A 24784-nucleotide genomic window follows, 5' to 3' on the forward strand; every position below is an offset into this window, starting at 1 on the left:
AGTACTCAAAGAAAATGAGAGGAGAGCACATGAGAGAGTTTGAGGGTGAAATACGGTGAAAAAGATAACCAAGCCGTTGGAAAGAATAAAGCGGAGAGCATGGAAGGGTGTGTATCCGTTGTCAAGGAGGATTCTTTTCGAGAGGCTTTAGAAAAGTCCACCCAATGTCTCTTTTAGAGATAAAGTCATTAGTATAGAGAAGTCTAAAGCCTTTACATTAGTAGGGTCTTTATTTTGGGATGGTATCGCGACGGTGATAGATACAGGTGATTCTCGTCCACCGAGTGTCAGTTTGCCAAAGAGGCGAAGAAGTACTTGGCTAAATCATAAGAAAGTCATTGTGATCAGGTGCTGGATAAGCATTATAGTTACATGGCTCTTATGTACAAGTTTCGGATACTATGACCCATCAAGAGGGTTTGATTTGTTGGATGTGGGATTTGGTATTTTTTGGTTTAAATTCGATGTTGTTGTGGATCGTGAGAAGGTCATGATTAGTGGCCATTGTTGATTGACGGTTACTATGTCGCAATAAATCGATGATAGTCAACTTTAGGCCATGCGAACAATTCTTCGGATCAACACTAGTTTGGATTTGGGTCTCAGGACTTCTGATTTTGTGCTAACAGGAACAAGAATGCTGCGAATTGCATTTGCAATAGAGGTTTAAGTGAAAGTAGATTTGGCCACAAAGCTTGCAGGGAAAGGGAGAAATGCCCGAGCTTGTGTTCAGATTAATCTAGGATTGCTAGTAATCAAACATATTATCATGAAAGACGTCACTCATGAAGTGAAGTACGAAGGTTTACAGTTGATCTGTTCTGCTTGTGCACGTTATGGAAAGCTCGTGATTGAGCGAGGATTCTCGTGATTTAGGCGAGGAATCAAAGTTGTTAAAGGGAAGGATACGGGAGGGGGATCATTGGCTCCTCATGTGCATGATGTTCACATTAGTGAGGCATGCATGGATGATGGAGAGGGCTAGCAATAACTTCTATGTAAGAAAAAATTCAGAATGGGTCATAAGTTAGGTTTGAAGGCCCAGATGGAAGGTAACAAGTCTAGTTCGAGAAGGGTCCCAAGGCCCCATTACATGGTGATGGATGCAAATCAATCGGAATTAAGATGGGGCAATGATGGAAACATGAAAGTGTGCCATCTCCATCGCACAGAACTCCTGCACGTTGTGAAATTTCTCTCCAGAAGCGCCTGCAACCTTCCTCCTTGGATGACTCCCTGGTTGATAGAAATGGTAGCGTGACAGAGGGTGCCTCAGTAGATGAAAGCATAGCAGTAAGTGCATCGTTAGGTGTAAGAACCAGATTTTTCACGGATAAATATTTAAATGCCCAAATTAATTTCTGGAAAGTTAGGATGATAATTTGGGGATTTAAATATGATTTTTAGACTCAGTAGGTCTTTCTGAGTTAGAAAATATGTTTTCTGCGAAAAATTGTGAAAAAACCGCGAATAGACAGTCGAACTGGTTGAATCGGTTCAAGTCTGCTTGGTACTGTGCGAGAAGCAGTAAAAACAGCCGAAACCTTAGAAAAATATTAGATGGAAAACTGGGAATTTGTGTTAAAGGTTTGGCCCAAAATTGGGCCGAACGGACTAAAACGCTAACGGGTTGAACCGGACCCAAGTTGAGCCCAAGCCCAACATATAAAGTTTATTTAATGAACCAAATCAGCAACAACACTTAAACGCACCCACACTCACGCTGAAATGAAAAGAGGAAGAAACCCTCTTTTGGCACTTTCATCATCTTCTTCCCAAGCTCATATCTTAAGCTATAGAGCTCTGATCGCTGCACCATTTGCGGCTACGCATTTCTTGTGAAGAGCTCTATAAAACCCATACAAGAAACTGGAGAGATAACCACGAAATCTTTTCTATTCTTCTCCTCAAAGTTATGAGTTTTTAGGGTTTGGCTAAGTGAGGTTTTGTGATTTTTGGGTGTTTAGGTACACTCTAGCCTTTGATTGATGTTGGTTTTGGCTTCCAAAACTGTTGGGCAAGGTAGAGGCATTGAAACTCTTGTGAAATTTCAATTATAATGAGCCCTAGGTTGATTTATGATGGTTTATGTATATATAGCTTGATTATGGTGATGTTTGGAGCTTGTTTATGCTTGTTGGAGATTCTTGGTGGCATAGATTGTGCTTGAAAGCTTGTCTTAGGCTCAATTTGGGATTTTGGTGCATATTGGGGATCAACCAGGTATGATTTCGGTTTTTTCTATGTAGTATATAATATTCATGGACAGGCTAGTGACCCATAGGATAGGTTTGAAATTTGATATGTTGTTGATGATTGGTTGGTTGATGGTGTACAATAAATTGGTATTGTTGATATGGTTAAATGATAATGTTGAGATATGATGAATTTGGATGATTGAACATGGTTGAGTTAATGATGAAGATTGATGGTGATAAAAGATGATTAGTGGATATATGTTTGGAATGATATATATAATTGATTATTAAGGTTAAGAATGATGAAGTAGGATGGAGAGATTGGTATTAATTGTGAAAAGTGATCCAAGTGGGTAGATTGTGCTGTAGAGGGGAGTTTGGTATTGTTTTGATTGGGTTGAGATATGATAATTGGGAGAATTTGGTAAATGAGGAACTTTGGGTAAAGATTAATTTTTAATGAACTTTGTCTAATCATAACTTATGCCTCGATTTTCAAAATTGGTTGAAAATTGTTTGAAATTAAAGTTCATTGAAAACCCTTTAATTCAATATAAAGTTTGTAAAATTTGAAATTTTGTAGAGGAAGTTATGATCATTCAAAGTTGGTTGAAAATCTGAAATTCTGCAAAGTTGCAGAATTTCAGGATTTCAGATATGTGCGCACGCACAATCCTGCAAAAATCTTATTCTGTGCGGACGCATAGACCTCTGCGTACACACAGGCAGGAAAAGGCTCTCTGCTTGCAGCGTTAGCACAGCTTGTGCGCGTGCACATTAATAAAGAATTACGACCTGTGCGCACGCACAAGTCGGGAAGGGTCTTCTGTTGGGGGCACTCGCACAGCTTGTGCGAGTGAACAGGTTGTATATTTTAGTACCTGTGCGTCTGCACACCCCTATGCGTATGCACACTTCTAGAATCTTCTTGGGCGTGCACACGCACACCCCTGTGCATACACACACGCCCTGTTTCACAAATTTAAACTTTCTTTTCAATTAATCACCTTCCCAACAAGGTCGTAAGCTTCTATAACACCATTTTAAGGCTTTTGGGCTTAATTTGAGTATGGGAATATGGAGATAGGCTAAGGGTTTTAGTTAATGATTATTATGAAAAATTAGAGAAACGGAGGCTTAGGTTTCTGGTGTACTGAGGATGGGTTGGCAAAGTGAGAAGAGGAATGGAAATATGAATTGACCATGGTTGAGATGAGTCGAGGACTTTGAATGAAATGATGGATCCATGACATATTGAAAATATTTTTGAAAACCACCGATGTATCATTGTATTGAGATTATGAGATGCTATGCGCTCGGCAGGGGCTGTGGTTGGATCCCGCCTGTCGAGGTAGTGGCGGTGGCGTAAAGGAGGTGGTTCATCCCGCTTGCGCTTAGATGTAAGGTCGGTGGCAATAATATCCCGCTCGCATCCCTTTGAATCTCTAAAGAGTACAGGCGCAAAACCCTGGATAGTGATCCGAGCACTATATCTCAGGGGTTCCTACTGATGATTCCGAAGGGCGGCGTCTCCATGGAGATGTGTCGGGTTGGCAGTTGAACTGACAATGTGATATCATTGCCAGTAGGACAGGCATTCTTCATGTGCATTTTCTATCAGTTTATATGCTTCGCCGACTTGAAATTGTTGTCTATTTGTATAACATGTCTAATTACTACTTGTATTACCTGCCTTATATGCTTTTACTTGTGATTTACTTGCAATGTAATTAATTATGCTTTCTACTAGGATTGAGGAGGTTCGGAAGGCGGTGGCGATGGGATCGCATGGAGGTTAGCTTGGTGAAGGTTGTGGGACAGCGATGTTCAATTAGAATGGAAACCTCATAAGCTAGAATACCTTGTTTAGTTATGTTAAAATTTATATAATTATGCTTCTTTGGTTTAGAATGCTTTAAGCTTGAATTCTTGTGATGGATTTGGAGTCTAGGATTACCTTTGGCGTCCCGGGGTCTTATATCCTACATCACTGGGCACTGTTACCATACTGAAAACCTCCGGTTTTCATACCATATTTCTATTGTGTTTTTTAGATGCAGGTTGCAACCCACCTCGGTGAGTTGTTTGGTTGGTGACAGAAGCAGAGGATCTGGATACCTTTTTGGAGTCTTTTGGTTTGTTTCATATTTGTCTCTCACTTTGTATTTTGTTTTGACCTAAAGGCTTGTACTTGAGAGAGAACAAAACTTGTATAAGCCCTTTTAACTCCAGTTTCCTTTTGTCGGTATATTTGGCTAGCCGACTTAAACTCCGCGAGCCGTGGCTAGTTCTTATGATATTACACTATTATACTATTATTTTTGTTTATATCACATCTGTTCCTTGTGCGTTAAGTTAGACGCTTCGTTAGTTCGTTTTGCACTTTTAATCCTGTTTTTGAACTATATCCTTCATCAAGCTTCTAGATAATATTATTCCTTCTATATATCATATGTATGAGCTTAGAACTGTCGTAATCCTTGACTAATCTTACTTTACGATGCGAGGTAAAGCTTAGGCTAATTGGGGTGTTACATTAGGGGGCCCAAATATGGCAATTATTGAGGATCAAGGAGTGCCAGCAAGCAGGACAAACCACCTGTTGAGGTTGGTGATTTTATTTAGAGTATTATGTTCATGTTTATTCTGTCCCTGTTTTTTACGACTAGTTTACATATGATTGTTTGGAATATAAGTGATGCTTCTAATAAGTTAGCCTGGGTGCATATTGTAAGTTCATTGATACTTTGATCAGGGTGTTACGGTTGAGATTCAGTTTGATAACTTGATTTGGAGGTGTAGTGATATTTATAATAGCCCCCAATTTAATAAAAGGGATCTTCTTTGGATTATCTTGTTGCATAGTCCATGATTTTCCAAGGACTTTGGATTGTTTTTTGTGATTTTAATGAAGTAATATTTTCTCATGAATCTAATGGTTGTCAATTTTCTCATCAAATAGCATATACGTTTGCTACTTCATTAGGGGATAATAGTTTGTTTGATCTAAAGACTATTGAAAGATAATTTTCTTGGTACAGGAGGGTAAAAAAATATGTTGATGTGGTAAAAATCTTGATCGGGTTTGTATAAATAGTGGTTAGTTATTTATCTTTCCAGAGGCCTGTGTAGAAATTTTAAATAGACTTCAGTCTGATCATTGTCCTATCCTGGTGTATTGTAAAAGTCGTCCTCATCTTAAAAGAAATCAACCTTTCTAATTTATTGTTGCTTGGGCTACTCATCTCGAGTACATGGATATTGTGAACCAGACATGGTGGTCTGGTAACAGAGGAGTTCATGACAAGCTTTCGAAAGTGCAAAAGAATTCTTTAGAGTTTAATTCAAAGGTGTTTGATAACATTTTTGTTAGAAAATTTGAATTAGAGCACCGGATTAATTATTTGCAGAAGTGTTTGAAAGTAGTGGATAGCATTTACTTGCGTCAAAAAGAACAACAATGATTGATGATAATAATACTCTAGTGCAAGAAGATCTCCTATGAATTCTTTTAAAGCTCTGGGTCTTGATGGGTTCCAAGCTTTCTTCTTTAAGGAATATTGGGAGATTATTGGTCCTGATGTTTGGGATATGGTTAAGCAGACGTTCTCTAGTGTTGCTCTTGATCCAAGGATGATGGAAACTTTACTGGTTCTTATTCTGAAGGTTGAAATGCCGGTATCTATAAAGGACTTCAGGTCGATTAGTCTCTACAACATGGTTTACAAGATCATCGTGAAGGTCCTTGTTAATAGGCTACGTCCTTATCTTGCAGAGATTTTGGCCAGCTTCAACGCGGGTTTATTCTGAGATAAGGAACTTCTGACAATATTATTGTATAATAGGTTCTCTACTGTATGAAGAAGACTAAATCCAAAAAAGGTACCATGGCTTTTAAGATTGATTTGGAGAAAGCTTATGACAGAGTTGACTGGAGGTTTTTGGCCCACACCCTTCACAATTTTGGTTTTCCTAGTCCTACAATCAATTTGATTATGAATTGTGTCAATGCTTGCTCCTTATCTATTATTTAGAATGGGAGTCATTTGAATGGTTTTACTCCTAATCGGGGTCTTAGGCAAGGAGACCTTATGTCACCCTATCTTTCTGTGTTGTGTATGGAGAGATTGGCATGCAATATTAGTCATCAGGTTGATCTGGGCTTGTAGGAGCCGATTGCTGTTTCTAGAGGGGGACCAAGAATATCCCACTTAATGTTTGTGGATGGTTTGCTTTTATTTTACAAAACTACAAATAGACAAGTGCAAAATGTGATGGTGATTTTGGAGAATTTTCACAAAACATTTGGGATGAAGATTAATAGGGAAAAGTCTAAAGCGCTTTGGTCCAAGAATGTCTCTACGACAAGGAAAAAGATGTTTACTAGGGTGTCCTCCATCAGATTTGTCCAAGACTTGGGCAAGTATCTTCGGGTTACTCTTAGATATTCTAGGGTGACTTGTTTAGCTTTCAACGATGTCACTACAAGAAAATAGCTCTATTGCCACGCTTTTAAAGCGTGGCAAAAAGCTGAAAAAGCGTGGCGATAGCTTTTTGCCACGCTTTTTGAACTACCAGTACACTTTTGAAAGGGTCACATCTGCAAGGGTGCCGATTGCTCTATCGCCACGCTTTTAGTGACCTATCGCCATGCTTTATTTTTTGACATGCTTTTACAGATTGCCATGCTTAAAAGCGTGGCCGTATGTGAGATAAGGCCATGCTTTGAAAGCATGGTCATATGTGAGAGATATGACCACACTTTTAAAGCGTGGCCATAAGTGAGCTAGAACCTTTTGCCACGCTTTCAAAGCGTGGCCTATTCCTTTGTCAAATTGAGTTTTTTTATTAATTTTCATGAATTATTTACATCCTATTATAATTAGTGAAAAATCTTAAAAAGCAACTCTTAAACTTCATTCTTAATACAAATCCTTCTTGAATCAGCTGCAAGTTCTTCCATGACCGCTCTCACTTTGTCTCGCTCCATATCTGTCTGCCCAATCAGTATTGTCTTACTGAATCTAAACTCATCACACCTCTTTGGTTCCCTTTCGAATACCCCTGTCGATGAGCACTCATGAGAAATTAAGGCAGCTTTTTATCCAAAAAAAAGAGGAAAAAGAAAAAAGAGTGTGATGAGGGTACCAAAGCTTCTAATAATAGATAGAAATCAAGTAACATAACTACATTTCAATTATCTCTTCCCTGTCCTGAAAATTAAGGAAAAAAAGTGAAAATCAAAATTTAGAGGCTTAACCGCTAATTTGTGACATAATTTAAAGGACATTTTTAAAGATGTTTAGCCTGATTGGAGGAACCAGAGAAAACAGTAGAACCTCTGAAAACTCCTCAGGAAGAGAAGAAGCCTCCTAAGCCCGAGCTCAAACCACTACCACCATCCTTGAATATGCATTTCTGGGAGAAGGTGACACTTTCCCAGTAATCATAAGCTCCGCTTTAGAGCCACATGAAGAGCAAGCACTAATTCAGGTGCTAAGGACACACAAGATAGCTCTAGGGTGGTTCATAAGTGATCTCAAGGGCATTAGCCCAGCCAGATGCATGCACAAGATCCTATTGGAGGATGATGCTAAGCCAGTGGTTCAACCATAGAGGCGGCTGAATTCAGCCATGAAGGAGGTGGTGCAGAAAGAGGTCACTAAGTTACTAGAGGCTGGGATTATTTATCCTATTTCTGATAGCACTTGGGTGAGCCCTGTCCAAATTGTCCCCAGAAGGGAGGCATGACAGTGGTTCATAATGAAAAGAATGAACTGATTTCTACAAGAACAGTTACAGGGTGGCGTATGTGTATTGACTACAGAAGGCTCAATACAGCCACCAGAAAAGATCATTTCCCTTTACCATTCATAGACCAGATGCTAGAGAGACTAGCAGGTCATGATTACTACTGCTTTTTGGATGGCTATTCGGGCTACAACCAAATTGTAGTAGATCTCCAAGACCAAGAGAAAACAGCATTCACATGTCCATCTAGAGTATTCGCCTGCAGAAGGATGCCATTTGGGCTGTGCAATGCACCTGCAACCTTCCAGAGATGCATGCTCTCCATCTTCTCTGATATGGTGGAGAAATTTTGGAAGTCTTCATAGATGACTTTTCAGTATTTGGAAACTCATTCAGTTCCTGTCTTGACCATCTAGCACTGTTCTGAAAAGGTGCCAAGAGACTAACCTAGTTTTAAACTGGGAGAAATGTCACTTTATGGTGACCGAAGGAATTGTTCTTGGGCACTGGTGGCGCGAAATTGTGAACAATACTTTTCACAACTCTCATAATCCCCGGTCATGAACTCCAAGAACTTGGTAGTTCAATTCCATGGCATTACACAACTTCGCACAACTAACCAGCAAGTGCACTGGGTCGTCCAAGTAATACCTTACGTGAGTAAGGGTCGATCCCACGGAGATTGTTAGTATGAAGCAAGCTATGGTCATCTTGCAAATCTTAGTCAGGTAGACTCAAATGTATATGGTGATGAACGAAAATAACATAAAAGATAAAGATAGAGATACTTATGTAATTCATTGGTAGGAACTTCAGATAAGCGCATGAAGATGCCTTCCCTTCCGTCTCTCTGCTTTCCTACTGTCTTCATCCAATCCTTCTTACTCCTTTCCATGGCAAGCTCGTGTAGGGTTTCACCGTTGTCAATGGCTACCTCCCATCCTCTCAGTGAAAGCGATTGCATATGCTCTGTCACAGCATAGCGGAATTCAGCTGTCGGTTCTCGGTCAGGCCGGAATAATATCCATCGATACTTTTGCGTCTGTCACTAACGCCCCGCCTGCTAGGAGTTTGAAGCACGTCACAGTCATTCAGTCATTGAATCCTACTCAGAATACCACAGACAAGGTTAGACCTTCCGGATTCTCTTGAATGCTGCCATCAGTTCTCGCCTATACCACGAAGACTCTGATCTCACGGAATGGTTGGCTCGTTTGTCAGGCGAGCACTCGGTTGTCAGGCGATCAACCATGCATCGTGCAATCAGGAATCCAAGAGATATTCACTAGAGCCTTTGTTGCTTGTAGAACAAAAGTGGTTGTCAGTCACCTGTTCATAAGTGAGAATGATGATGAGTGTCACGGATCATCACATTCATCAAGTTGAAGAACAAGTGATATCTTAGAACAAGAACAAGCGGAATTGAATGGAAGAACAATAGTAATCGCATTAATACTCGAGGTACAGCAGAGCTCCACACCTTAATCTATGGTGTGTAGAAACTCCACCGTTGAAAATACATAAGCATAAGGTCTAGGCATGGCCGAATGGCCAGCCTCCCAATGATCTAAGATAGCATAAAACGAGATAGCTACCAAAGTCCTCTAATACAATAGTAAAAGGTCCTATTATAGATAACTAGTAGCCTAAGGTTTACAGAAATGAGTAAATGACATAAAAATCCACTTCCGGGCCCACTTGGTGTGTGCTTGGGCTGAGCAATGAAGCAATTTCGTGTAGAGACTCTTCTTGGAGTTAAACGCCAGCTTTTATGCCAGTTTGGGCGTTTAACTCCCATTTGGGTGCCAGTTCCAGCGTTTAACGCTGGGATTTCTTGAGGTGACTTTGAACGCCGGTTTGGGCCATCAAATCTTGGGCAAAGTATGGACTATCATATATTGCTGGAAAGTCCAGGATGTCTACTTTCCAACGCCGTTGAGAGCGCGCCAATTGGGCTTCTGTAGCTCCAGAAAATCCACTTCGAGTGCAGGGAGGTCAGAATCCAACAGCATCTGCAGTCCTTTTTGGTCTCTGAATCAGATTTTTGCTCAGGTCCCTCAATTTCAGCCAGAAAATACCTGAAATCACAGAAAAACACACAAACTCATAGTAAAGTCCAGAAAAGTGAATTTTAACTAAAAACTAATAAAAATATACTAAAAACTCAACTAAAACTACCAAAAACATACTAAAAACAATGCCAAAAAGTGTATAAATTATCCGCTCATCAGGCACAAAATTTCGAACAAGGGAATAGAGGTGGATCAAGCTAAGGTAGAGGTAATTGAAAAATTACCACCACCTGCCAATGTTAAGGCAATCAGAAGCTTTCTGGGGCATGCAGGATTCTATAGGAGGTTTATAAAAGATTTTTCGAAAATGGCAAAACCTCTGAGTAATCTGCTAGCCGCTGACACACCATTTGTCTTTGACACAGAGTGTCTGCGGGCCTTTGAGACTCTGAAAGCCAAACTGGTCACAACACTAATCATTTCTGTACCAGACTAAACTTTATCATTCGAACTAATGTGTGATGCCAGTGACAATGCCATTGGTGCAGTATTAGGACAGAGGCATGACAAGCTTCTGCATGTCATTTATTATGCTAGTCGTGTTTTAAATGATGCACAAAAGAATTACACAACCACAGAGAAGGAGTTGCTTGCAGTGGTTTATGCCATTGACAAGTTCAGATCTTATTTAGTAGGATCAAAAGTGATTTTGTACATTGACCATACTGCTCTAAAATATCTCCTCACAAAGCAGGATTCAAAACCTAGACTCATAAGATGGTGTTGCTTCTGCAAGAGTTTGATATAGAAATAAGAGATAGAAAAGGGACAAAGAACCAAGTAGCCGATCACCTGTCCCGGATAGAACCAGTAGCAAGAGCGTCCCTCCTCCTATTGAGATCTCTGAAACCTTTTGATGCCAGGGCATTGATGAGCGGATAATTTGTATACTTTTTGGCATTGTTTTTAGTATGTTTTTGATATCTTTAGTTAGATTTTAGTACATTTTTATTAGTTTTTATTTAAAATTCACTTTTCTGGACTTTACTATGAGTTTGTGTGTTTTTCTGTGATTTCAGGTATTTTCTGGCTGAAATTGAGGGACCTGAGCAAAAATCTGATTCAGAGACCAAAAAGGACTGCAGATGCTGTTGGATTCTGACCTCCCTGCACTCGAAGTGGATTTTCTGGAGCTACAGAAGCCCAATTGGCGCGCTCTCAACGGCGTTGGAAAGTAGACATCCAGGGCTTTCCAGCAATATATAATAGTTCATACTTTGTCCAAGATTTGATGGCCCAAACCCGCGAAGCAATCCGGCCTCAGGAATTCCAGCGTTAAACGCCGGAACAGGAATAAAAGTTGGAGTTAAACGCCCAAACTGGCATGGGAGCTGGCGTTTAACTCCAGAAAAGGTCTCTACACGAATTTCCTTGATTGCTCAGCCCAAGCACACACCAAGTGGGCCCGGAAGTGGATTTTTATGTCATTTACTCATTTCTGTACACCTTAGGTTACTAGTTTACTATTAATAGGACCTTTTACTATTGTATTAGTAGACTTTGGTAGCTATCTTCACTTTATGCTATCTTAGATCTTTGGGAGGCTGGCCATTCGGCCATGCCTAGACCCTGTTCTTATGTATTTTCAACGGTGGAGTTTCTACACACCATAGATTAAGGGTGTGGAGCTCTGCTGTACCTCGAGTATTAATGCAATTACTATTGTTCTTCCATTCAATTCCGCTTGTTCTTTTACCAAGATATCACTTGTTCTTCAACATGATGATGGTGATGATTGACGCCCATCACCACTCTCACCTATGAACAAGGTGACTGACAACCATTCTTGTTCTACAAGCATTCGAGGCTTAGTGAATATCTCTTGGATTCTTCGGAGTCTTCGTGGTATAGGCAGGACCTGATGGCAGCATTCAAGAGAATCCGGAAGGTCTAACCTTGTCTGTGGTGTTCTGAGTAGGATTCAATGACTGAATGACTGTGACGTGCTTCAAACCCTGAGGGCGGGGGCGTTAGTGATAACGCAAAAGAATCACTGGATTCTATTCCGGCCTGATTGAGAACCGACAGATGAATTCCGCTATGCCGTGACAGGACATATGCAATCGCTTTCACTGAGAGGATGGGAGGTAGCTGCTGACAACAGTGAGACCCTACACGAGCTTGCCATGGAAAGGAGTAAGAAGGATTGGATGAAGGCTGTAGGAAAGCAGAGAGACGGAAGGGAAGGCATCTTCATACACTTGTCTGAAGCTCTTACACCAATGATATACATAAGTATCACTATCTTTATCTTTATGTCATTTTCGTTCATCATCATACATTTGAGTTTGCCTGACTAAGATTTACAAGATGACCATAGCTTGCTTCAATACTAACAATCTCCGTGGGATCGACCCTTACTCACGTAAGGTTTATTACTTGGACGACCCAGTGCACTTGCTGGTTAGTTGTGCGAAGTTGTGTAATGCCATGGTATTGAGCGCACCAAGTTTTGGAGCCATTACCAGGGATTATGAGAGTTGTGAAAAAGTATAGTTCACAATTTCGCCGACCAAGTTTTTGGCGCCGTTGCCGGGGATTGTTCATGTTTTGAGCAAGCTTTTGGTAACATCAGAGCCAAGATCCGGCAACAACATCAAATTTTTGGTGTTATTGCCCGGGATTGTTTAGGCTGGACAACTGACGGTTCATCTTGTTGCTTAGATTAGGTATTTTTTTTCGAAATTCTTGAAGGTGAATTCTAGAGTTTCATGATGATTTGTTGAAATCTGGCTGGCTGAGAAGCCATGTCTAATCTGATTGGACCGAGGTTTCAACTTATCACCACAAGAGCTTGTTGATTTCGTATCAATCTTGCTGTTGGAGCAGTGATTTGCTAAGGCTTGGCTGACCTTGGTCATGTCTAGTGTTTTGGACCGAAGCTTTCTTTGAAAGCTTGGCTGGCTGTGAAGCCATGTCTAATTCCTGGACCGGAGCCTTAGACTAGCATTGCACTGATTCCTGGAATTCTCATTAAGAATTTTGATACTTTTTTTCACTTAATTTTCGAAAAATACAAAAAAAAAATTACAAAACCATAAAAATCCCAAAAATATTCTTGTTTGAGTCTAGAGTCTCATCTTAAGTTTAGTGTCAAATGCATGTTTTTGTTATTTTTCGAATCCATGCATATATTTCTTTGTTTTGATCTTTGAATTCTATTGACTTGAAGTATTTGTGTGTCTCATATGCATTTTCATGTTGTTAGTGTCAGTAGTACACAAACTGCTAAGTTTGGTGTCTTGCATGCATTGTTAATTGATTCCTTTTGCATTTTGATTATCAAAAATCCAAAAATATTTTTAATTTGTGTCCTTTCAAGTCAATGATACAAAGAATTGAAGATTCAAAACATGCTGCAGAGGAATTATACAGAAAAAGCTGAGCATTCAAAAATGCCCAGTGAAGAAGGCAGACTGGCGTTTAAACGCCAGCCAGGGTACCTGGTTGGGCGTTTAACGCCCAAAAGGGTGCATTTTGGGCGTTAAACGCCAGAATGTATACCATTCTGGGCGTTTAACGCCAGGATGGTGCAGGGGGAAGATTTTGTTTTCAAAAATCAAATTTTTTTAGTTTTTCAAAATCAATCTTTTTCAAATCAAATCTTTTCAATCAAATGTTTTCAAAATCAATTTCTTTCCTTTTTAAAAGATACTTACTAACAATTAATGATTTGATTGAACATCACAAGATTGTTACCTTTTCTGTTGAGAAAGGTTTGAATGTTTCAAATCATATCTTTTCTTGTTAGGCAAGTCATTCTTTTTTTAAAATCATATCTTTCAAATGGTTTTCAATCATATCTTTTAAAAATGTTTTCAAATCATATCTTCTCAATCACATCTTTTTTAAAACTCATAACTTTTCAATTAAATCTTTTTAACCACATCTTTTTCAAAACAGTTTTCAATCAAATCTTTTTAATTTCTAATTTCAAATCTTTTTCAAAAATCACCTGGTTTCTTTTCCACTTTGATTTTCGAAAATCAATTGATGTTTTTCAAAAATGTTTTCAAAGTATTTTAATTAAATTTCGAAAATCTTCTTCCCTCCTTCCCACATCCTTCTATTTATGGAGTGCCACTCCTTCTCAATGCACAATTCGAACCTTATCTAACTAAAGTTCGAATTTATCTTCTCCTTCTTCTTTCTATTTCTCTTTTCCTCTGACACTTAAAGGAATCTCTATACTGTGACATAGAGGATTCCACATTTTCTTGTTCCCTTCTCTTTCATATGAGCAGGAGCAAGGACAAAGGCATTCTTGTTGAAGCTGATCCTGAACCTGAAAGGACTTTGAAGAGAAAGCTAAGAGAAGCCAAAGCACAACTCTCTTTAGAGGACCTGACCGAATTCTTCAAGGAAGAAAACATGGCAGCAGAAAACAACAACAATGCAAACAATGCAAGGAAGGTGCTGGGTGACTTTACTGCACCTACTCCTGATTTTTATGGGAGAAGCATCTCTATCCCTGCCATTGGAGCAAACAACTTTGAGCTTAAGCCTCAATTAGTTTCTCTAATGCAACAGAATTGCAAGTTCCATGGACTTCCAATGGAAGATCCTCATCAGTCTTAGCTGAATTCTTGCAAATCTGTGACACAGTCAAGACTAATGGGGTTGACCCTGAAGTCTATAGACTGATGCTATTCCCTTTTGCTGTAAGAGACAGAGCTAGAATATGGTTGGACTCTCAACCTAAAGAAAGCCTGGACTCATGGGAAAAGCTAGTCAATGCCTTCTTGGCAAAGTTCTTTCCACCACAAAGATGGAGTAAGCTTAGAGTGGAAGTCCAAACCTTCAGACAGAAGGATGGAGAATCCCTCTATGAAGCCTGGGAAAGATACAAACAATTAATCAGAAGATGTCCATCTGACATGCTTTCTGAATGGAGCATCATAGGTATTTTCTATGATGGTCTCTCTGAACTATCTAAGATGTCCTTGGATAGCTCTGCAGGAGGATCTCTTCATCTAAAGAAGACGCCTGCAGAAGCTCAAGAATTGATTGAAATGGTTGCAAATAACCAATTCATGTACACTTCTGAAAGAAATCCTGTGAACAATGGGACTAGTCAGAAGAAAGGAGTTCTTGAGATTGATGCTCTGAATGCCATTCTGGCTCAGAATAAAATATTGACTCAACAAGTCAATTTGATTTCTCAAAGTCTGTCTGGAATGCAAAATGCACCAGACAGTACTAAGGATGCTTCATCTGAGGAAGAAGCTTATGATCCTGAGAACCCTTCAATGGAAAAGGTAAATTACCTAGGAGAACCCTATGGTAACACCTATAATTCTTCATGGAGAAATCACCCAAATCTTTCATGGAAGAATCACGAGAGACCTCAACAAGGTTTCAATAACAATGGTGGAAGAAACAGGTTTAACAATGGCAAGCCTTTTCCATCATCTTCTCAGCAACAGACAGAGAGCTCTAAGCAGAATAATTCTGACTTAGCAACCATGATCTCTGATCTGATCAAAACCACTCAAAGTTTCATGACTGAAACTAGATCTTCCATTAGGAATTTGGAAGGACAAGTGGGTCAGCTGAGCAAGAAAATTACTGAACTTCCTCCAAGCACTCTCCCAAGTAACACTGAAGAAAATCCAAAAGGAGAGTGCAAAGCCATAAACATGGCCGAATTCTGGGAGGAAAGAGAGGAGGAGGACGCCACTGAGGAAGACCTCAGTGGGCGTGCACTAACCTCCAATGAGTTCCCCAATGAGGAACAATGGGAATCTGAGGCCCAAAATGAGACCATAGAGATTCCATTGGACTTACTTCTGCCATTCATGAGCTCTGATGAGTATTCTTCCTCTGAAGAGGATGAGTATGTCACTGAAGAGCAAGTTGCTAAATACCTTGGAGCAATCATGAAGCTAAATGACAAGTTATTTGGAAATGAGACTTGGGAAGATGAACCTCCCTTGCTCACCAAAGAACTGGATGACCTGTCTAGGCAGAAACTGCCTCAAAAGAGGCAGGATCCTGGGAAGTTTTCTATACCTTGTACCATAGGCACCATGACCTTCAAGAAGGCCTTGTGTGACTTAGGGTCAAGTGTAAACCTCATGCCCCTCTCTGTAATGGAGAAATTAGGGATCTTTGAGGTGCAAGCTGCAAAATCTCACTAGAAATGGCAGACAACTCAAGAAAACAAGCCCATGGACTTGTAGAGGATGTTCTGGTTAAGGTTGAAAACCATTACATTCCTACTGATTTCATAGTCCTAGAGACTGGGAAGTGCATGGATGAATCCATCATCCTTGGCAGACCATTCCTAGCCACAGCAAAGGCTGTGATTGATGTTGATAGAGGAGAGTTGATCATTCAAGTGAATGAAGAATCCATGGTGTTTAAGGCCCAAGGATATCCCTCTATCATCATGGAGAAGAAGCATGAAGAGCTTCTCTCAAAACAGAGCCAAGCAGAGCCCCCACAGTCAAACTCTAAGTTTGGTGCTGGGAGGCCACAACCAAAATCTAAGTTTGGTGTTGAAACCCCACATTCAAACTCTAAGTTTGGTGTTGGGAGGTTTCAACAAGGTTCTGAGTGTTTCTGAGGCTCCATGGGAGTCCTCTGTCAAGCTAATGACACTAAAGAAGCGCTTGTTGGGAGGCAACCCAATGTTTTATAATTAATTATTTTCTTTTGTTATTTTATCTTTTTTGTAGGTTGATGATCATAAGAAGTCACAAAAACAATGAAAAAAGCAAAAACAAAATGAAAAACAGGAAGAAAAACAGCACACCCTGGAGGAAGATGCTGCTGGCATTCAAACGCCAGTCAGCCTAGCAGTTGGGCGTTTAACGCCCAGTCTGGCACCTTTCTGGGCGTTTAACGCCAGAAAAGGGCACCAGACTGGCGTTAAACGCCAGTAAAGGGCAACAACCTGGCGTTAAACGCCAGGAATGGGCACCAGCCCGGCGTTTAACGCCAGAAATGGGTCAAAACGTGGATTTTGATGCCATTTGGTGCAGGGATGACTTTTCCTTGACACTACAGGATCTGTGGACCCCACAGGACCCTACCATCACTCTCTCTCTTCTTCCCCCATTCACCAATCACCTCAACACCTCTTCCCCAAAAACCCCTCACCTATCAAATCCCATCTTTCTCTTCACCACTCACATCCATCCTTCATAAAACCCCACCAACCTCACCCTTCAAATTCAAACCACTTTCCTCCCAAACCCACCCTCAAATGGCCGAACCTTTACCCCCCTCTCTCCTATAAATACCCTTCTTCAACCCTTCATTTTCACACAACCTAAAGACCACTTCTTCCCCCTTTGGCCGAACACACTACCCTCCCCTCTTCCTCATTTCTTCTTCTTCTACTCCTTTCTTTCTTCTTTTGCTCGAGGACGAGCAAACATTTTAAGTTTGGTGTGGTACAAGCGTTGCTTTTTCGTTTTTCCATAACCATTATGGCACCAAAGGCCGGAGAAACCTCTAAAAAGAGGAAAGGGAAAGCAAAAGCTTCCACCTCCGAGTCATGGGAGATGGATAGATTCCTCTCAAAGGTGCATCAAGACCACTTCTATGAAGTTGTGGCCTTGAAGAAGGTGATCCCCGAAGTCCCCTTTTTACTCAAAAAGGGTGAATATCCGGAGATCCGCCATGAGATCCAAAGAAGAGGTTGGGAAGTTCTCACCAACCCCATTCAACAAGTTGGAATCTTGATGGTTCAAGAGTTCTATGCCAATGCATGGATCACAAAGAACCATGACCAAAGTGTGAACCCGAATCCAAAGAATTATCTTACTATGGTTCGGGGGAAATACTTGAATTTTAGTCCGGAGAGTGTGAGGGTGGCGTTCAACTTGCCTATGATGCAAGGAGATGAGCATCCTTACACTAGAAGGGTCAACTTTGATCAAAGGTTGGACCAAGTCCTCACAGTCATATGTGAAGAGGGCGCACAATGGAGGCAAGACTCAAGAGGAAAGCCGGTTCAATTGAGAAGGCATGACCTCAAGCCCGTGGCTAGAGGATGGTTAGAGTTCATACAACGCTCAATCATTCCCACTAGCAACCGGTCCGAAGTTACCATAGACCGGGCCATCATGATCCATAGCATCATGATTGGAGAGGAAATAGAGGTTCATGAGGTTATAGCTCAAGAACTCTATAAAGTGGCAGACAAGACCTCCACTGTGGCAAGGTTAGCCTTTCCTCACCTCATTTGTCACCTCTGTTATTCAGTTGGAGTTGACATAGAAGGAGATATCCCCATTGATGAGGACAAGCCCATCACCAAGAAAAGGATGGAATACACAAGAGACCCCTCTCATCAAGAAATCCCTGAGATTCCTCAAGGGATGAATTTTCCTCCACAAAACTATTGGGAGCAACTGAACACCTCCCTAGGAGAATTAAGTTCCAACATGGGACAACTAAGGGTGGAGCATCAAGAACACTCCATTCTCCTCCATGAAATTAGAGAAGATCAAAGAATCATGAGGGAGGAGCAACAAAGGCAAGGAAGAGACATTGAGGAGCTCAAGCACTCCATAGGACCTTCAAAAGCAAGGAAGAGCCGCCATCACTAAGGTGGACCCATTCCTTGATTTCCTTGTTCTTTATTCCTTTGTTTTTCGAATTTTATGCTTTATGTTATCCATGTTTGTGTCTCATGATCATTAGTGTCTTAGTATCTATGCCTTAAAGTTATGAATGTCCTATGAATCCATCACCTTTCTTGAATAAAAATGTGCTTAATTGAAAAAGGAAGAATTGCATGAATTTTGAATTTTATAATAGTTTAATTATTTTGATGTGGTGGCAATATTTTTGTTCTCTGAATGTATGTGTAAACAGCGCATATGTATCTTGAATTTGTGGTTCATGAATGTTGGCTCTTGAAAGAATGATGAAAAAGGAGACATGTTACTGAGGATCTGAAAAATCAATAAAATGATTCTTGAAGCAAGAAAAAGCTATTCAAAAAAAAAAAAAAAAAAAGGAGAAAAAAACCGAAAAAAAAAAAAAAAAAATCGAAAAAAAAAAGAAAGAAAAGAAAGAAAAAGAAAAGAAATAAAGTTGTGATCCAAGGCAAATAAGAGTGTGCTTAAGAACCCTGGACACCTCTAATTGGGGACTTTAGCAAAGCTGAGTCACAATCTGAAAAGGTTCACCCAATTATGTGTCTGTGGCATGTATGTATCCGGTGGTAATACTGGAAGACAGAGTGCTTTGGGCCACAGCCAAGACTCAATAAATAGCTATGTTCAAGAATCATCATACTTTACTAGGAGAATCATTAACACTATCTGGACTCTGAGTTCCTAAAGAAGCCAACCATTCTGAATTTCAAGGGATAGATTGAGATGCCAAAACTGTTCAGAGACAGAAGGTTAAAAGCCCCGCTCATCTAATTAATACTGATCTTCACAGATGTTTTTGGAATTCATTGCATATTCTCTTCTTTTGATCTTATTTGATTTTCAGTTGCTTGAGGACAAGCAACAATTTAAGTTTGGTGTTGTGATGAGCGGATAATTTGTATACTTTTTGGCATTGTTTTTAGTATGTTTTTGATATCTTTTAGTTAGATTTTAGTACATTTTTATTAGTTTTTATTTAAAATTCACTTTTCTGGACTTTACTATGAGTTTGTGTGTTTTTCTGTGATTTCAGGTATTTTCTGGCTGAAATTGAGGGACCTGAGCAAAAATCTGATTCAGAGACCAAAAAGGACTGCAGATGCTGTTGGATTCTGACCTCCCTGCACTCGAAGTGGATTTTCTGGAGCTACAGAAGCCCAATTGGCGCGCTCTCAACGGCGTTGGAAAGTAGACATCCAGGGCTTTCCAGCAATATATAATAGTCCATACTTTGTCCAAGATTTGATGGCCCAAACCCGCGAAGCAATCCGGCCTCAGGAATTCCAGCGTTAAACGCCGGAACAGGAATAAAAGTTGGAGTTAAACGCCCAAACTGGCATGGGAGCTGGCGTTTAACTCCAGAAAAGGTCTCTACACGAATTTCCTTGATTGCTCAGCCCAAGCACACACCAAGTGGGCCCGGAAGTGGATTTTTATGTCATTTACTCATTTCTGTACACCTTAGGTTACTAGTTTACTATTAATAGGACCTTTTACTATTGTATTAGTAGACTTTGGTAGCTATCTTCACTTTTATGCTATCTTAGATCTTTGGGAGGCTGGCCATTCGGCCATGCCTGGACCTTATGCTTATGTATTTTCAACGGTGGAGTTTCTACACACCATAGATTAAGGGTGTGAAGCTCTGCTGTACCTCGAGTATTAATGCAATTACTATTGTTCTTCTATTCAATTCCGCTTGTTCTTTTACCAAGATATCACTTGTTCTTCAACATGATGATGGTGATGATTGACGCCCATCACCACTCTCACCTATGAACAAGGTGACTGACAACCATTCTTGTTCTACAAGCATTCGAGGCTTAGTGAATATCTCTTGGATTCTTCGGAGTCTTCGTGGTATAGGCAGGACCTGATGGCAGCATTCAAGAGAATCCGGAAGGTCTAACCTTGTCTGTGGTGTTCTGAGTAGGATTCAATGATTGAATGACTGTGACGTGCTTCAAACCCTGAGGGCGGGGCGTTAGTGATAACGCAAAAGAATCACTGGATTCTATTCCGGCCTGATTGAGAACCGACAGATGAATTCCGCTATGCCGTGACAGGACATATGCAATCGCTTTCACTGAGAGGATGGGAGGTAGCTGCTGACAACAGTGAGACCCTACACGAGCTTGCCATGGAAAGGAGTAAGAAGGATTGGATGAAGGCTGTAGGAAAGCAGAGAGACGGAAGGGAAGGCATCTTCATACACTTGTCTGAAGCTCTTACACCAATGATATACATAAGTATCACTATCTTTATCTTTATGTCATTTTCGTTCATCATCATACATTTGAGTTTGCCTGACTAAGATTTACAAGATGACCATAGCTTGCTTCAATACTAACAATCTCCGTGGGATCGACCCTTACTCACGTAAGGTTTATTACTTGGACGACCCAGTGCACTTGGTGGTTAGTTGTGCGAAGTTGTGTAATGCCATGGTATTGAGCGCACCAAGTTTTTGGAGCCATTACCAGGGATTATGAGAGTTGTGAAAAAGTATAGTTCACAATTTCGCCGACCAGTTGGGTTGAGGTGCTTGCCTTTGATGAGATGGTTGGTAGGTTTGGTAGTTTCTTCCTTGGTTTGGTTGTTGATATGGAGGATTTTGTGAGTATCGGTTTTTTGGATTGTTGTTGTTCCACCTTTGATTTCCTCCATTGTCCCTACCTCCTTGGTTATAATTATCCCGCCATCCTTGGTTGGAATTGTCTTGCCAACCATGATTATAGTTGTTACCCCCTTGATTGTAATTGCCTCCTTGTTGAAGATATCCTTGATTGTAGTTGCTTCCTTGTTGAGGATATCCTTGGTTGGGACGGTTGTAGTAGGCATTAGTAGCCGCTATAGTGTTGTCCTTTTGGAGGCTCGGACATTCATCCGTGTAATGGGATTAGCAAGAGCAAATACTGCACACTCTTTGGGGAACCAATTGTTGACTTTGTTATTAATGAGGAAGTGGAGGTTGTTGTTGATGAAGTGGGGGTTGTTGTTGATTTATTTGGAGTTGCTTTAGAGTACTTGTCATCTCGCCCAAGGTTTTGGTAAGGGCGACGGTCTCACCACTAGAAGAAACTTCATTTACAGCTCTAGGATGATTGTTCATTTGTCTAGCATGTAAGGTGGACTCGGCCAAATCTGTGATCAATTGCCATGCCTCTTCCGCCATTCTATATTTTGTCAAGGAACCGTTGCTTGAAGCATCTGGTCTTGAGGTTTCATTCCTAGGCAAAAATAGCTAATCAACATTAGAGTGTCAATCATATGGTTGGGCATGAGTTAATAAGCTTTCGGAACCGTTCCCAATACTCGTATAGAGTTTCCAATTCACCTTGGACAATGCATGAAATTTCTTTTCGCAACTTATCGGTCATCGCCACAAGAAAGAATTTGTCTAAGAACTCCCTTCTAAGCAAGTCACAATCGCTAACAATCTCACTGGGCAAAGAATAAAACCACTCCTTTGCTCTCCCTTCGAGAGAGAAAGGAAAAGCATACAACCAAACTGCAACTTCACTAGAGCCTTCCTGCCTAGTAGTAGAACATACAACTTGGAAGTCACTAAGGTGTCTAATAGGATCTTGAGCAGGAAGTCCTTGGTACTTGGGAAGAAGATTGATCAAAGCGATTTTGAGCTCAAAATTTGCATTCAAATCCAGATGACGCACTTTTGTAGGTTGAGGAACAAAATCCGGAGCACCGGCTTCCTTAAGAGTGACTCGTCTTGGAGCGGCCATAGTGTCTGTACCTAGATCAATAGAAGAGTTATTAGTAGTATCGATGGAAGAGTAAACAGTGCCTTCTTCGAATGACGATTCGGAATCAACTTCGGATATGGTAGGTGAATTGGTAAAAACCTTTTTACCACCTCCAAAGTCCAACCATCTCCAAGCTTGTATAATGTGAAGCAAAGTTCTTTCTATCTCAGGGTCAAATGTAGATAAGCTCGGATCCAGTAAAAAATGCGTCATTAAAGGAAAGAGATGTAGAGCTCATGACAACAATGTGAACTAAACAAAGACTAATCCTAACTCACACAATCAAGAGAAATGCAAGTATGCACATATCCACATATTTACACTAACCAACAACATGGCACTCATGTGCAACTCCCCGGCAACGACGCCATTTTGATGAGAGATTTCTCGCCGGTATAGAATTCATCAATGAAATTCCGTCATGAGTATAGTCTAAACCGACAAGCAATTCCGCATCAAACAAAGGGATTGTGTCACCAAAATCCAAAATTAATAACCGAGAGTATTAGTCCCGAGTCATTCTCCCTAGGAGTTGCTCTAAGATGCACATCATTGGTTAGAAGTTCTCTTAGTATTTGGAGTTTAATGCAAGAAAGGAACAAGCTAATAGTGTGAATGACAATCAAGCAATGTAAAACCCTTGGCTAGGCGTGAGAATCTGAATTCCTATCATCATAATCTCCATCAATTATGACAATAATTTCTTATTGCTTCACTTAGTCAACCTCTAACTATGAAGAAAAGTCAAGTGAGGGTAATTAATTTGAGTTCACAGGTCCTAGTCAAACCCTAAGGAAGTCTAGCTTTAGTAACATTCAAATCAATTAGCAATTTCCAATTGATAATCAACAAAGGACATTGATAATTCAAGTGTCTCCAATATCTCAACCCCCATGCCAAGAATGAAAAGTCTACTCCATAGTTAAAGTTGACACTTTTCCTAGAGAAGAAACATCTAATCAAAGATATCCACTACAAGAGATTAACAACAATCAAACAATTGACAACAATGAACATAAAATTTCTCAATGCTTTAATGGAAATCAAAGTAACAATATCCAAATATAAGATTCAAAGTAAATTGAGCAACAAGAACACTAAATTGAGAGTAGAAGAATTAGATCTACAACTTGAAGCAATGTAGAGTTGAATTGATAATAAATCTCACCAATGGATCCAAGAGAATTCCAAATTGAGAAGCAAAAACCTAGAGAGAAGCTAGAGTTTCTCTCTCTAAAAATGTAACTTCCAAAACTAACTAAAAATATCTAAAAGTGTGAATGAATGTCAATTCCCTCATCCCTTGGTCCTCTTAAGCCTTTTGGCGCCAAAGTTGGTTTAGATTGGGCCCCACAGCCTCTGTGAATTTGCCAAGCACGATTTCACTTAAAAATCACGTGCGAGCACCGACACGTACGAGTATAGCATGCGTGCGCGTCCCTTGAGTTTTACGACCCACATGCATGCGTAAAGCACGCGCGCACGTCCATGAAGTTCTTGCACAACCATGTGAATGCGCCGGCTTCTAGCCTTGGCTTCTTCGTGCTGATCCTAGCAGCGTGCATCCACGCGTACTCATAAGGCACGCGTACGTGTCACTGCTCAACCTCCAAAGCTCCATTTTCCATGCTCCTTTCATTTATGCATTCTTCCTTTCTCTCTTCTAGGCCATCCTTGCCCTATAAACTCTGAAATCACTTAACAAATAGATCACGACATCGAATGGTAATAGAATATGATTAAAATGTGGCATATTTAGTGTAAAAGAAGCATGTTTTCAACTATGAAGTAAAATTGGGAAGGAAACAAAAAACCATGCATTATGTATGAATAAGTGTGATAAAAGACTGATAAAACCCCCAAAATCCATATAAGATAAACCCTAAAAATGGGGTTTATCAATGAAAAGGGGAAAACAATTTTTATACAAGGCACTTAAAGGCAAAATGCGGGGGGCAAATTCTGGGCTTCCCAGGCCCAAATCCAACTCACTTCTGAAGCTATTAAACCCAAGGATTGAAGAGGGATGAGGCACTTAGACATCTAGTTAGTTAGAGTTTAGTTTTATCATGCTTTAGTTAGTTTCTAAAGAGAGAAGCTCTCTCTTCTCTCTAGAATTAGCATTAGGTTTAGGTTAATCTATTCTTAGATCTTGACTTTAATTCTTGTATTCATCTACTTCCTTTTCAATTTCTTGTTGCAACCTCTTGTTCTTTTACTCTTTTGTTGTGATATCCTTTATTTTGTATACTTTGTTGTTGATACACTCTTGTTTCTTTTATTTTCCTTTAATGCAATTTGAGGTAATTTATGTCAATTGTGCGTTCTTTGATTGTTGTTGTTAATTCTTTGCAATTAGTAGTTGTTAGATTTTATTCTTGTTA

General features: G+C 40.2%; 1 non-coding gene across 1 annotated transcript; it reads right to left on the bottom strand.

Moving 5' to 3' along the window:
- Positions 1-14796: 14796 nt before the first annotated feature.
- On the bottom strand, positions 14797-14900 carry LOC130953496 (small nucleolar RNA R71). Its single transcript, XR_009075670.1, has one exon. It is a non-coding gene; the product is annotated as a small nucleolar RNA R71 (small nucleolar RNA).
- Between the last annotated feature and the right edge of the window lie 9884 nt (positions 14901-24784).

Source organism: Arachis stenosperma, chromosome 1 (assembly GCF_014773155.1).
Source record: "Arachis stenosperma cultivar V10309 chromosome 1, arast.V10309.gnm1.PFL2, whole genome shotgun sequence".
In the NCBI taxonomy this organism is placed as follows: domain Eukaryota; kingdom Viridiplantae; phylum Streptophyta; class Magnoliopsida; order Fabales; family Fabaceae; genus Arachis; species Arachis stenosperma.